This window comes from Myotis brandtii, unplaced genomic scaffold (genome assembly GCF_000412655.1).
Source record: "Myotis brandtii unplaced genomic scaffold, ASM41265v1 scaffold8, whole genome shotgun sequence".
Taxonomy (NCBI): domain Eukaryota; kingdom Metazoa; phylum Chordata; class Mammalia; order Chiroptera; family Vespertilionidae; genus Myotis; species Myotis brandtii.
This window is the reverse complement of record NW_005371219.1, coordinates 1,683,092-1,698,830: the sequence shown is the minus strand read 5'-3', so window position 1 is coordinate 1,698,830 and position 15,739 is coordinate 1,683,092. Positions and strand designations below refer to the sequence as shown.

At 34.0% G+C, this 15,739-nt stretch overlaps 1 protein-coding gene across 6 annotated transcripts in view; it reads right to left on the bottom strand.

Annotated features, from left to right (window-relative positions):
* STXBP5 (syntaxin binding protein 5 (tomosyn)) overlaps window positions 1–15,084 on the bottom strand; it is a 157,778-nt gene extending 142,694 nt beyond the window's left edge. For 4 of the 6 annotated variants that reach the window (XM_014531295.1, XM_014531296.1, XM_014531298.1 and 1 more), the window contains exon 1: window positions 14,954–15,084. The gene's annotated coding sequence lies outside the window, so the exon portion shown is untranslated. The remainder of the gene's footprint in view (window positions 1–14,953) is intronic. The other 2 variants (XM_014531299.1, XM_014531301.1) reach the window with 1 other exon arrangement.
* Between the last annotated feature and the right edge of the window lie 655 nt (window positions 15,085–15,739).

The window sequence follows — 15,739 nt, the reverse complement described above, 5'->3', positions numbered from 1 at the left end:
TATGATATATATAATATATATACACACATATATATATAATTCATTTAATAATTTCTCAGACTTTCTTCAAACAGAATCATCATGAATCTCCTTAATATCATAGGTCTTATTTTCCAAACTTCTAATAATTTGCTGTGTCTATCTGAACTAGCTTCTAATTAACTTGATAGAAATGTGCTCAAAACAAGATCTTAAGTCATTACCAAAATTTCACATAGTGAAGAATATTTCATTTTGTATTTTATAACTTATGAATGTATTTGCAATACAAACCCTTTAACAATTATTTACACTTTTATAGTTGAGTACCCTTATTCTATAGTTTCACCTACTTGACAATCATCAACTTTTAAGTCTCATTTTAAAGATTTTTTCAGCATAAAAATTAATTAGATTTCTAGTTTCTGGTCTAGAAATTTGGAAGTTGTCATTCTATCCTAACAATAAGTAAAAAGCTGAACAAACTAAAAATCAGCAACTCTTCTTAATCCATAGTGAGGTCACAAAGCAAACATTCCCCCCCCCCCCCCCCCCCCAAATTGCAAAGACAGACAGGCCAATACAGAGACTCATAGCTTACCAAAATAAACCAACCAGCAGATACCGCTACAGGAATCAATGCCTGGGTAGGAAAATCTAAACTGTAAATTAATGAATTGCTGGAGGTTTAAAGAAGAGAAATCTGAAAGTTAGAAACTCCAAGGGGACCCACACTTTACTGAGTTTTACAGCATGAGCTCCACCAGGTTCTCACAGTGTTATCTGAGAAAAATCCCCTCCTGCTTCCAGCAGGGGGAGGAGTAAAACAAACATTTTTAAATACAAGAGCATTCTGTTATTAGCAAGATCTGCCCTCAGGAGAAACTGACCACAGTCTAAACTGCTAGGGATTTATCAGCACCTAACTAACCTGGTGGAAAGAAAATAACCAATTCCAACCTACTCTAGCCATCTAACTCACCTGGAGGGAGGGATAGGAAAGGACTGAGAAACAGTTGTGAAATTCACAGGCTCACTACAAGAATAAAACCTAGTTATAGGACAATAGAACACTGACCCTCCACCCATACTTTACCACCAAAAATGAATCTGGACACAGATCTTACACTCTTCAAAAAATTATCTCGAAGTAGGATCTTAGACCTAAATGTCAAACACAAGACTTTAAAACTCCTACAAGATAACATGGAAGAAAACCTAAATGACCTTGTATATGGCGATAACCTTTTAGATACTACACCAAAGATACCATCCATGAAAAAATTCATTGATAAGCTGGACTTCATTAATATTTAAAACTTCTGTTCTGCAAAACACAGTACCAAGAGAATGAGAAGACCATAGACTTTGAAAAATATTTACAAAAGACACATCTAATAAAGGACTGTCATCCAAAATATACAAAGAACTCTTAAAACTCAACAATGAGAAAACAAACCAAAAATTAAAAAATGGGCCACCGACCTTAACAGACAACTCACTGAAGATGATATACAAATGGCAAATAAGCATATGAAAAGATGTTCCACATCATATGTCATTGAGAAAATACAAATTAAAACAAGGAGATACCACTACAAACCTATTAGAATAGTCAAAATCCAGAACTGACAACACCAAATGCTGCTGATGATGTGGAGCAATAGGAACTCTTGTTCATTGCTCATGAAATGCAAAATGGTATGGCTACTTTAGAAGATAATTTGGCAGTTTTTTTAATAAAACTAAACATACTTTTACTATCTGATCTAGTAATAACACTACTTGAAATTTACCTAAAGGAGTTGAAGAGTTATATCCACACAAAAACCTTCACATAGATGTTTATAGTCACATTTTTCATAAATGTCAAAAATTGGAAACAACCCACATGTCCTTCAGTAGGTGAATGGACAAATAAATTGTGGTACATTCAAACAACGGAATATTTTTTAGCACTAAAAAGAAATGAGCTATCAGTCATGGAAAAACCCAGAGGTTTTTAAATGCATATTACTATGTCAAAGAAGTCAATTTGAAAAGGCTAAACACTATTATGATTTCAACTATATGACTTTGTAAAAAAGACAAAATTATGAAGACAGTAAAACAATCAGTGGTTACTTCGAGTTAAGGAGGAGTGAATAGGTGGAACAGTAGAGGTTTTTTAAGACAATGAAACTATACTGTATGATACTACAATGGTGGATACCTATTATTATACATTTTTCAAAAGTCACAGAATGTATACCAAGAGTGAACCCTAACGTAAATGATGAGCTTTGAATGAATATGACTTGCCAATGTAGTTTCATCAATTGTAACAAATGCACGGCTATGGTGGGAAATGATAATAATAGGAGAGGCTATGACAAGTGGGGACAAGGATATATGGGAAATCTCTGCAGCTTCTGCTCAACAGTGCTGTGAACCCCAAACTGTCTAAAAAATAAAGTCCATTAAAAATTAATATATTAAGAAATGAATCTAGCTGTGGACATACTTAATTTTTAGTGCTGACTCACAATTTTAACATTCTACCAGTCTGCTATTTAAGCAAAACTATAACATGCACTATTTCTGCAGTAAAAATTTAACAAAATGTTAAAATTAACCGTGAAAGATGCATACGTCAACATTTAAAACTTCCTTAATGCAATACAATTTTAACATTCAAGAGTAAATGCCCAATGGTATCTAAAAAATTAGGTCAATCAACTGCTCTCTTTGCATATGAAATGAATATGGAAACAAAAAAGTAATTGCAGCATGTAGACTGATACATCATTATAATATTAACGGGGTTGAAACAGGCCTGTAGTTACCTCTTCCACTATTATTTTGAATAGGATTTTTTAATTATTTATAAACAAATTAAGAGTGGTTGAAAAACCTTATTATTTACAGTTTTGGAGTTAGAACTAAAGGGATCAAAATGAATTATATTTATTGCTGGCAATTCTTTAGAATGGCTTTTGATATATAAATATAGTTTTAAATAAACCACTTGCTCAGTCTCCTATGAAATACAGTAATAAACAACAGTGGTCTTGGTTAAAGATACAAGAAGGAACATACTCACATGTCAAGTAAAAACAATCTTTTACCCCAGCGTCCACTCTCAGATGCTTAATGGCTAAGCTCTTTTCTCAAGAATGATAAAGTGAATTATAAAAGAAAAATACAACACTTTATAAAAAATAAGAGTACAAAGACTGAGTAAATGAAAAAAAATCTGTTCCAACACTTTTTCTCCTTTTCAAAAGACAAAAAGGAAAAATATACAAAAGGAAAGCAATTTAGCAGAAGTACTGCAATAGCTGATGCCACTAGATTTATAGTCACCTTTGGCAGGGTACTGCCGTGAAAAAGCAGAGGTATTGCTATTACAAGAAAAGATTATGTACTTTCAAGAAAAGGTAGGATTAATCACTCTTCAACAGACAACCTCACCAGGAAAAGTGTCACAGTTCTAGATAGCATTTGCTGAAAGAAAAATATGAGCAGAAAGTACTATAAAAAAATCCCTAATTTAAAAATCAAAACCTTGGTATGTAACAAGAACTACCATATAATTTCTAAAACTACATATTTTGCCAATAACATCGTATTTTTAAGCATATCTTAATTTTTAAGTGAAGATGATTGTAAGAAAAATATCAGCTATTCTTAAAAACCTTTATATTCACCCCTATTTTCAGTGAATCTAAGTTATTGTAGAACAATGCTTATTTTTAAATCATAGCACCAATAAATATAAAGAGATATGCTCAGCATGTCATCTTTCATTTATTTATCTTATATAACTTCCATAAGGACTAATACCAGTTGGAGAAATGGAATCAAGCAGAAATTAGCCTTACCTAAGTGAATAAAATTATATCTATATTTATTGCTACTGGAAAATGATGCAAACAGTGAACAACTATAAAAATTTTTCAAAAACTGGATATAATTTGTTTCCAATTAAAGTACCATACACATTCTTTCCAAAGGGGAAATGCAATATCTGACTCTAAAGAAGGTAATCATGTGCCTGAATTTGTTTCTAGGAGCTTTATGTGTTTTTAAAAAATATATTATTTACTTTTCAGGTCAATTTCTTTCACAAATGAAAATGAATTATTTTATCAACATGTGCAAACATCTAAAAAATCACAATGTTTTAATAAAATACTTTTAAAGATGAAAGTAAATTCTAACTAGATCAACATATCTTTATGTAATATTAATGAAAATATTAGGAATAATCTACAAATGCAAATATATTTTTAATTAAAACTAGGAAGTAAAGGTTAAAAACAAACTGAATAATTCAATAGAATTAATCACTGAACTGCTTCCAAAGAATGCCTAATTAACCAAATTTATTATCAAACTAATTAGAATTCACACACAAAAAATAATGCCTTTCACAGGATCAAAAAACACTTAGGAAATTTTGACTTGTATACAGTGGTACTATGTGGCATGAAGAATTACTGACTCTGCCCTGGCTGGTGTGGCTCACTGGTTAGTTGGTCCTTGACGGTACCTGGGTTGCAGGTTCGATCTCAGGCCCCAGTCAGGGCTGGAGCAGGAGGCAATCAGTCAATGTGTCTCTCTCACATCGATGTTTCTCTCTCTCTCTCCCCTCCTTTCTCCCTCCCTTCCACTCTCTGTAAAAGCAATGGAAAAAAAAAAATCCTCCAGTGAGGATTAACCAAAAAAATAAAAATTACTAATTCTATCTTAAAATATTTTTCTATTTATGAGAAAAGTTAAATTTATACTAACATGTAAGTGTAATTTATGAAACTAAAAATATATCAGTAGTAATTCCTTTCTAAGCTTTCTTCTCCACACATAATTTAAAAAAAAAATGTATTTTTATTGATTTCAAAGAAGGGAGGGGGAGAGAGAGAAAGAAACATCAATGATGAGAGAATCATTGATCGGCTGCCTCCTGCACACCCCCCACTGAGGATCGAGCCTGCAACCTGGGCACGTGCCCTGGCCTGGAATCGAACCTGGGACTCTTCAACCTGGGACCTTTCAGTGCGCAGGCCGAGGCTCTATCCACTGAGCCAAACCAGCAAGGGCTCCACATATAATTTAAAAGCAACACAGACTGGTAAACTAAAGCAGGGACTGACAAATTTAGGCTTGAGAGTGAAATCCAGCCCACTGTCTGAATTTATAAATAAAGCTTTATTGAAATATCTGCATTCCTTCCTTCATATTATTGTCTATGACTGCTTTTGTGGTACACTGGCAGAGTTCAATAGTTGTAGCAAAAACTATAAAGCCAAACTATATACTATCTAGGCCTTTACAGAAAAAGTTGCTGACTACTAAACTATAGATTTAGATCTCCATTATTTTAAATGCATGGCCACACCCACCCTTCTTCTATAGGATCTTTAGTAGAGGGCATATTTAATTGATCATTTAAGAATGTGTAGTCATTAGTTTTGATTTTATAATTATACACTGACTACTGTCCGGGTTCTGGACTCTTGATAAGGCAGAGGATACTAGTTGATTCTGAAATTGCATTGCATCTTCTCATGTGCTGTAATGTTTCTAACAGTTCATCTTAAAATACCACTCAATATTATAGCTATAATTTTTAAAAGATCTAATTTTAGCTATTTAATATCTGTGTGATATTATTTATAAAGAATGATAACATATTAGATTTTAAAAGCTAAATTAAGAAAAAAATGGTTACATGGGTAGAAGTAGGGATGGAATTCAAATAAAAATGTATCACAAAGACAAAGGCACTGGGATTTAGATGAGAATTATTTTAACAGGGAAAAATGTATTCTAGACTTAAGAAAATCTCTAAAGACATGGCCCACTGTGGGACACTGAGTAGTGAGGAGAAACTACGTCAACAATTTCTTCCCCTACCAACTCCCTCAGTCTACCTTCCCTACGCACTCCATAAAGAAAAAGAAAAAGAAAGAGGAAGAGGAAGAGAGAGGAAGAGAGGAAGAGGAAGAGAAAGAGAAAAAGAAAAAGAAAAAGAAAAAGAAAAAGAAAAAGAAAAAGAAAAAGAAAAAGAAAAAGAAAAAGAAAAAGAAAAAGAAAAAGAAAAAGAAAAAGAAAAAGAAAAAGAAAAAGAAAAAGGCTACACAGAAAATAGAACTATTATCCAAATTTTCTTTCAAATGAAACACAAGAAAATGATTTGGGTGTGGAGAGAGCAGAGCGCCTGAAGAATGGCTTCTCTGTGTACAACACATCCAACAGCAACTTGGGCTTACTCCTCACCACGGGTGGCAGACTACTATGGCCTTCCTGTGACATTACGCCCTATACAAAAAAAAAAAGAAAGAAAGAAAGAAACACAAGAAAATGAGAGATTAAAGCAAACAGGACTGCTAAATCCAAAAGTGGATAATTTCTTGATAGTAAATTCTTCAAAAATGTTACAAGTTATAGCATGATATATTGTCACTAACTGTCTTTATTGTGGCAAATAAAACTTAGAAATAGGTTCAAACCAACTTACAAAATGATCATAGAGAAACCTGAGTATCTTTATAGGAAGAAGTCTGAGTAATTAAATAGGAAGATACTATTTCTTCTCCTTAGAATGACCTATTTCACATGTGACTAAGGGAAGAGAGAAGTATCAAGTACCATTCAATCAAATCAAGAATCACTTTGTTTTGCTTCCCAAAAAGTTCTGTAGTACTAGGTTATGTTTAAAACCTATCTTAACAAAAGGCATTCAAATATAAAAGGTAGTACATAATAAAATGCTCCTTTCTCTATGTCATTTTGTTATATTTTTAAACAGACAGACATCTGTTTAGGTCAAACCAAATACATTTCATTAATCTGCAATCCTAAAATACTGACATTCTGATAGTAATGACATGCCAAATCAGGACAGGCAATTCTCATTTAAATATAACAAAACAAATCAACACTGACACTCCGGTTACTAATTTTCTTCTTGTAAACAATGTGTCACTTCCAATGCTTGAACTTAAGCTTTAGTTGTCTTTATTTGCCTTTATCTTTTTTTCAGTGATACTTACCCCTATAGACTAATTATTTACATGTGCATTGCCAGTTACTACTATTCCAATTACTATACAATTACCAAATTTAGCATGAAATCACATACCGTCAATTCAAGGAAGAATGTTACAATACTAAATCTCTTACATCAAAATTAGTAAAATCAAGTGATTAGAAACCCAGTATTATTTGTAATTAATTTCATTTTAATTTGATATTCTGACCATTAACACTCAAAAAAGGAAACTTTGGTTAATAGTATTTTTAAATGTCCCGTTTCCTGTCATAATGAGACCTTTTCTATTAAACAGGAGTACACCCTTATCCATGACTTCACTTTCCATGGTTTCAATTACCCATGGTCAACTGTGGTTCGAAAATATTAAACAGAATATTCTAGAAATAATCAATTCATAAATTTTAAATAGTGCACTGTTCTGAGGAATGTGATAAAATTTTGCACCTATTGCTTAGGTCACAATGCCTATATCATTCACTTCACTTCATCTCATCACCTAGGCACTGTATCATCTCACATTATCATAAAAAGAAGGGTAAGTACATAAGTACAGTACAATCAGATATTTTGAAAGACCACATTCACATTAACTTTTATTACAGTATATTGTTATAATTGTTCTGTTTTAATATTAGTTATTATTGTTAATCTCTTACTATACCTAATTTATAAATTAAATGTCATGATAGGTATGTATGGATAGGAAAAACATAGTAGATATCGTCTGGAATCATCTGCAGTTTTAGGCATCCACTATGGGTCTTGGAACGCATCCCCCATGGATAAGGGGGGACTACTGTGCAAAGAAAATGCAACAGCCCACAATCTTAGTATTCAACGTGCACTGCTATTTCAACAACAAAAAATGTGTTTTTCACATGCTTTTTCCTGTTCCCTTTTATAAGCCAAGGTTTACACTTGTGCACCTGACTTGGATTATGAATGCAGTCAACAGATACAAAGAAAAGGGACCCACAGTGGGAAGGAGTCCAATACTTCATCATCTTTAACAGGTACTCAGTACAACCAATCAAAAGACTACTCTAGACAGAGATGGTCCAGAGCATACCAAATCCTTCTCAGATAAAGAAATTCAAGGTCAGAGATGTCAGAACTCTTGGAAATCAGTCATCCCAATTTCTTCATTTTACAGGAAAGGAAACAAAAGCCCCGAGATTTTTCACTTATCCAAAATTAGTTTGAAGACGAGAACACAAATCATCTAATGTCAAAGTAATTCTTCCAAAATCTCTTTATCTTTTTCCTTCAGGATGGTAATGTTAGGTTATATAATTTTAAAAGCAAATTATACTGAAAAAACAAAAAGAATACCAAGCAGAAATGAAAACTCATTTTACTTAAAGCAGAAAGGCTTATCAAGCACAGACTTAATTCCCTAATAATTAACATATACTTTTTCAATTCCATTCAGATTCTATCACACATTGTTTCCCTCTACAATAAATTCAGTGCAAAATAACTGCTTCCACACAGACATTACTTCTGGTGGTTTTTTGAGTAACGGTGTCTAACCCTCACCTCCTGCTGCAGTAATCCATACTAAGAATCACAACCTATAGCGACACAGTACTTACTCTCCCTTTTATACAAAGCCCTCTTAAATGAAGAACTAAGTAAGACTAGAGAAGTAAAAGTACTGCAAAGTCCTAGCTAGAATTCCAAATGACTAGAATTCTTCTCTGAACAAAAAGGATGGTGGGAAAGAAGACTAGATAAAAAGTTTGGCTAAATTCAAGCCACATTAATTGTTTCACTTTTAACTACTTTGAACAAGAATCATATTTCCAAATCTTTTTCCTATTTTAGTTTTCTAAAATAAAATAAGCAGCATTCACACATTCTAATGCTATCTTACAACTGCAAAATCATTAAACAATCATTATTTCTCATCTACTATGTGTAACAAACTTTCACATATATGATTTTATTACACCTAAATAGAAATTTTGTAAACTTGTGGTTGAGAATGATACCATTTTTAAGACATACTTTAAGAGAAAAACAATACCTTTTAAGACCTTTTATTCAAAAATTGAATCAGTTACAAAAATAAAGTCTTCCTAAACATTGCCTCTCAGTAATTATTTGCTGATATAAATGAAGGACCTGAAAATTAAAACCACAGAAAAATCTCATTAGTAACAATATCATATATTGAATATTCACCAAAACTGTCCCTACGTGGTCTTACAAGTGACACACACACATTATTACATTTAATCCTGATGCTACTTCATGAGCTAGGTAGGGTTATTATTCCTTTTGAACTGAAGAACTTGGGCTAAGTGCAGTGGTTCTCAGCCAGGAGCTCCTGGAAGTCTTTGAGGAAGTTTGGGGTGCTACACTGACAGCTGAGACAATCCTGGCATTTAGTAGGTAGGAGCCAGGGATACTACATAGCCTGCAATGTGCTGGACAAACCCACAGAATAATCTAGCCCAAAATGCTAGACCACTATTGAGAGACACTTACTGAGGATAAATGGACAGAGCCAAAGAGCTAATAGTGTCTTTAAACTAGTTGATTCAATAACAAAATCAAGGAAATCACCAGGACGCACCCAAAAGAAAATCAAATATAAAAGCTTATTAAATTCTCATACTAACATAAGTAGTCTAGGTTACCTTCTCAAAATGGCAATATGACAAAAAAGATGACATACTTGCAAACATTACTCTGGCACCCTCTTTACCAAGTTTTCCATTTGTCTTATAATTGCCTCAATATATTTGCAAAACTTTATCATCACCTTTAGTTACTCCATGATGTTATAGAAAGGAGTCATCTCAGGTTCCCATTCTACTGCCCCTGTTTTATATCCATTTTACTACCTATATGGGTTAATAGTTACATATGACGTTTCACTTAGTCTATTCTTTTCCTCCTTGGCACCACTGCCCCATTAATCATCCAAAAATCATACTGTCTTCCTGTCAGCATCTCCTTATTTAAGTACAATGATTCCTCACTGAAAGACCTCAGATAATACATGGTAACTTTCAAGGTTCTCCACCAACTGGCTCCTTTTTTCCCCCCCAACTCAATTAGAATCACGATTCCAAGGAGTCTCTTTAGTACTCCTCTCAATTACCATGAAAATTCCCTTTTCTCTACTTTTGCCAACACAGTTTGCTTAGAATAATTTTCCCATTCTTTCTTCTCTGCCATTCAAAATACTTATCTGTTAGTGTGTAGATGTCATCAAATACAATGAATTTACCTGTAATATAACTTTCTGTAATGTCAGTAGACCTCTAAATAACTCTTTAACTTCAATTATATTTATCTAGTTCTAGTCCTACAGTTAGGACTAGAAACTTCTTGAAGGTAAAAATCACATAATCTTTTCTTCTGAATATTCACATAGACCAATATAATATAGCTACTTGGAATCACAGAATTATTTCTTAAAGAAATCATGAACAGCACCTTCGTTTTACTTTATTTATTTTTGTGTGTGAGAAAAACACATAAATTGGTTGCCCCCTGCAGGAGCCCCGACCAGGGCACAGGCTGGGGAGGAGCCTGCAACCAAGGTATGTGCCCTTGATCAGAATCGAATCTGGGACCCTTTGGTCCACAGGCCGATGCTCTATCCACTAAGCCAAACTGGCTAGGGCTGTACCTTCATTTTAAAAGTGGAAAAAAAATAAAAAACTAACTCAAGAACACATAATTCTTTAGTGACAAGACGAGAACCAGAATTCAGACCACAATCTATAATCTAATGTTAACACTTAATATATGCTTGTTAAACAAACTCCAAGGAACATTACTAGAAATGCTTTCATTCTTCAGCTAGAACCTTTTTACCCTTTTACTTATTCATATGAGAATAGATGATTAGATTATTTTATCCCAATAGTTATTTTTTTATTTTTTTATTTTCAATTACAGTTGACATATTATGTAGGTATACAGTCTCAGGTATACAACTTATGAAGTGATCACCCCACAAGCCACATCTGACATCATACATAGTTATTACAATAATACTGGCTATATTCCCCATTATCCCAATAGTTTTGATCTCTAGATCACTCATAAAAATCAAACTGTACCTATTTCTATATGGCAAAAAGAGAATTAAATCACATCACTACTATATGATGTATTATATAAAATATGCTTTCCTGCTTCCTATCAATAAGTACATTACAACCACATATTCTCTCCAGAAGCCAAGAAGGTTGAACATAAAGCATGTTTATAAGTGACATCATCAGTCATTTGCTATATATTAATGCAGCAAATACATTAAATTTATCTTGTCTCATTATTAGATATTATATAAGGATTCAGATTTTCACTAATTCTTGTCTATAAATATATGAGATATCCGATGTAACTTTCATCTGTTGTTTTTTTTTTTTTTTAAGTTCAAGGTAGATTAATATAGTTTAGTCTCCCAACATTTAGGAAGACCTTCTTTTACTCAAATCAGATATACATTTCAAAATTCCAATAGCCTAATTCTACTTCTGAATACATCTCCTACTTTCTGCTCCACAAGTAAAGAAAAGACTTTATCTAGAAATACATTTCTTCTCTAAAGATAACTTTTAATACAAATATACTGCAGGCTACCAGTGTCTAATATGAGGAGAAAATAAAGACAGGACTAAAAAAAAACAAAAAAACAAAACACAATTTCAATAAAGAAAAATATAAAAGAGCAAGAGCAGCAGAATTGATTTGTAATAAGTCTGCATATTATCCTATATAATAAGAGTTAATATGCAAATGATCATCACGCCCTCACGCTGTAACGGCTCCTTTGGTCCACAGGCCGGTGTAACTTTCATCTGTTGGCCAGGTACAAATGAGCTCGCAAGAGAGAAATGGGGACCAGCCAGGCTGTGGCCTGGGAGAGGGACAAGCTGCCCGCCCTGCAGTCCTGGGCGACAGCAGCTGGGGCAGCAGCACGGGAGAGAGACAAGACACCCGCCCCACGGTCCCGGGCGCCAGAGGCTGCGCCTGCAGCGAGCTCTTGAGAGAGGAATGGGAACCAGCCAGGCTGCGGCCTGGGAGAGGGACAAGCCACCTGCCCTGCAGTCCCAGGCGGCTGCAGCCCAGGCGAAGCTGCCTGCCCATGGTCCCCTGCAGCTGCGGCCAGCCTGGGCGAAGCCGGCCCGGGTCCCGGGTGCCTGCGACCAGCCGGAGGAGGGAATCCTGGGTACCGGGTGCGGGGCGAGGCAGAGGCTGTTAGGGGCGATCAGGCAGGCAGGGGGCAGTTAGGGGCGATCAGGCTGGTAGGGCAGAAGTTAGGGGCGATCAGGCAGGCAGGCAGAGGTGGTTAGGGGCAATCAGGCAGGCAGAAGTGGTTAGGGGTGATCAGGCAGGCAGGCATAGGGGTTAGGGGCGATCAGGCAGACAGGCAGGTGATGGTTTGGAGCCAGCAGTCCTGGATTGCAAAAGGCAGTCGGACATCCCCCGAGAGGTCCTGGATTGGAGAAGGTGCAGGCTGGGCTGAGGGACCCCCCCTTCCCGTGCACGAATTTCATGTACCGGGCCTCTAGTATCAATATAAAGCTGTAAAATTAGGAACTAAAATTTAACCTGTTTACTTTTGAAAATAAAGAACAGAGAAAATAACATCTTAAAACACATATGTAGAAATTAGATAAAAATAAAAAGGTCTTAGTCATTTCCTATAATTCAAAGTATAATAAATAAAGCTCATAAGCTGATTTGCTATATAAACTTAACAGAAGAAATGACTAGGTGGTATTACTGGTAGACAAACCAATTTACCATACATATAAATCTTTAAAAAAAGGGAAAATAGAAATATATTTGGTAAACAGTTTTCCAGACTTCATTCTAAATACAGTAAAACAGGTTCTTAAAAAAAATTTATAGTCTAATTGTAAACTATAATTACAGATTTATTTACACTCATACAGTATTTAACTATTAAAAATATGTATAAGCAAAAGTCATGCACAAGTAATGATTTTGGACACTTGATCCTTGCTTTTATTTGGCAATTAGCTGTAGGCCTAATATTTTTAATCTTCCCTTGTGTCAACTTGCTAATTACTCAAATTCATTAGGGGCAAAAGTCTTGTCTAAGAAAAATATTTGGTTTTATAAAATTCAGCCTTGCTGGTGGTACCCACTTGTAATTATATTAAATTACAAAATGGAACAGATTGACTGTTTAAAAAAATAACTTATTTACCATGAGAAAACTGAGAGTGCACTGGGAAAATCGTTAAAATTCAACCCCTTTAAAAGAAAAGCAAAATAATCTAAAAATAACTGACTTAATTCAACTTTTTTTCTTTTAGTCCAGTGACAATATTCTTTTGAGAAAAAAAAAATCTGTTTTCAGTTCTAAACAATGCATCTAGATCCAACAAAGCACTATTCTTGTCACTACACAGAGTTTTACTGAACACTTAGCAACCACACTGTCAGAAATTAATTATACTCCCATCAACCCTAAACTAGAAGGAATTGATCATTGGGTTTAGGAGTAAAAATCTCTTGACAACTGAAACCCAAAATATTCTAGATTGAACTAACCAGATATTTGGGCAAGAGCCCTTTATACAAAAAATTTAGAAATTCACAGATTTGGATCTTGGCTGGTCAGACTTTACCATTTTTATAGATGTATGAGTGCACTGCTGATATTTACTATGAATGGTAGACTTCACTCAGTAAGAGTTCAATGGCCCATTTGAAAAAACTTTTATGATCACTTTAAAGATTACACACTAATATCAAATGAAACTTGAGGCATATCCTGATACCATATATAGTACTTCCTTGAAATGAAGATTTTAAAAAATGATAAGGAAAAAGCAAATGCAAGTTCCTCTCCCCCTTATCAGGAGCCAGATGTGAGGGGTAAAGCTCCCATTCCCCCATTTGTTTGTTTGTTTTTGATGATAGTTATTTCTAGTGATTTTCTATCTACTTATTACCAACATATTACTTCAATAATATGTAGGAAGCAAGTATCCTACAGATGAACGAACACAGCATTTCTTTTAAAAATGTTACATTTAACTTTTAAAATAAGGGAGTTTAGGTTACGATGGTTTAATGTCATAGTAAAAGCAAACAAAATTTTATTTTAAGTTAAATCACTTAAAAGAGGAAATGAGAGGTATTCTGTATTGTTCAACTAAAAAAAAATTATCTTAAAGACTAAGTAGGTACTTAAAAAATATGCTATGACCAAACTTCTACTATAGTTTATACATAACCAGGAAAAATAATTCTCTATACAAATACTTCAGAATTCTGCTAACCTAACAGTTTTTACATAGATATAACAAATGCAGACTACAAAAGGAAAACATCAAAAGAGTATACTTTTCTATTTGCATTATGTGAAGAAAATGCTCTAAAACTTCTGGAAATAGCAACCTTCTATAATCAGTTACATAAAATGAAGACATTTGTCTTCCAATGATTTTTCTAGATGGACAAGTCAGAAATAGCAAAATTTAAATTTAAACTCTAATTTGTTAGAAAAATAGGTCAAAAGTTCAACATCAACCACGCACAATATTGTTGAAAAGCAATCAAAAATGTACCCTGTGCTACTGTCTTTAAACCTGGTCTTTAACATGTTCCATTCAACAGACTAGTAGTATAAGTAAATATATGTCCCCTTAGAAACTTCTATCTCTTTGCAACAGTAAGACTTTAGGACTCGATATGGATGGTCACATGTTTAGCTACTATAAACTGAGAGCTGAGAAAAATCACAGCAACCTATTACCTGAATATATGTATCATCTAGAGAAAAGCCAACACCACATGATCTCACATAATATCTACCAGATCATTTTTTTTTTTTTTGGAATTAAACAGGAAGAAAAACTGATCGGTAACACAGCAAGACTGAGGAGAATACAATAAAAGTTTAAAAAATAAAATTAAGTGAAAGGATACAGCCTTAAAGCACCAGTCTGAGTTCCCACTGCCAGGATCTTCTGTACAGGATCAAAGGCCAGGGCTGAGGGTTGATAGGGAAATCCATGGCGAACAGTCTAGGGATGGGCAAGTGACATCACACCAACCAAAGCCGCAAGCAAAATTTTAAAACAGAAAAGTCAATAAAGGCATTAGAATCTAAAACCAATTATAATTGATGCAAAAGCACATATACATGTAACTACTACTTTTTAAAAAAACCCACTATGAAATGTATACTAAAAAACAACACTTATTCACATAGAACCTAAAACAAGCAAAATCTACCCCAGTATTACACTTCAATTTCTGCTTTTCCATAATACTGATATTCTATTGAAAAAAATGTCTCACTAATAGTCTATAGTATTATATCTAAGACCAAATTATTAAAGTTCACAGTGGTCAAAAATTCTGTAAATTCATTTAAAAAGGCAATTCATGTTTTATTTCAAGTGTGGTAACTTCATCATTAGTGTACTAGTATTTGGATGCTCATGCAAGTACTTCTAAGGAAAAGCTGTCATATAAGCTAGTCAAGGATTAAGGATTCAGTAACGCAATTCCCAAACATCTATCCCAACATTGTGCAATTGTAACAGAATACAGACTTGTGCATTTTGCTACTAAATTCTTAATCATTTCAGGTCAATATGGGCAAAAAGTGTTCCTACACACTTTTAAGGAACTCTAACATTTGAACGCACGGTATTTATAAGGAAGGCAGATGTTAACACCAAGACAAGTTTGTATTTCTCACTGAGC